Source organism: Passer montanus, unplaced genomic scaffold (genome assembly GCF_014805655.1).
Source record: "Passer montanus isolate IOZ18808 unplaced genomic scaffold, ASM1480565v1 scaffold48, whole genome shotgun sequence".
Lineage (NCBI taxonomy): Eukaryota > Metazoa > Chordata > Aves > Passeriformes > Passeridae > Passer > Passer montanus.
In genome coordinates this window covers 5,545,177-5,545,578 of record NW_024369707.1, presented here as the reverse complement: position 1 = coordinate 5,545,578, position 402 = coordinate 5,545,177, and positions in this window count along the sequence as shown.

The window sequence follows — 402 nt, the reverse complement described above, 5'->3', positions numbered from 1 at the left end:
CGGCTCGGCAGGACGCGGCTCGGCACGGCCCCGCGCTGACCCCGCGGGCAAAGCCGCGCTGGACCCTTTCCCCGCAAGCAGAAGGCGGCCGGCGATGGGGATCCACTCGGTACCCCGACGGCCGCCCCAGCCCCGGGAGGGAAGCACAACCGGCCGGCCTGGACATCGCACCCCTCAGGACCCCGTGTCACTGCGGGACAGCCCCCGCCTGGCTGCCACGAAGCGTTTTGTCTCCTGGTTCCGCTCCCCGAGCGTCGGCGGAGTGAGGGCAACAACCTTTTTCATTTTAAAAAAAAAAAAAAAAAAAAAAAAAAGCTTGTTCCTTTATTCTTTCTTTTTACTTATTTACTTTGAACAGAAATCTTTCTCCGTCCAGAAGAAACATCTCTGGAACAAATGTTG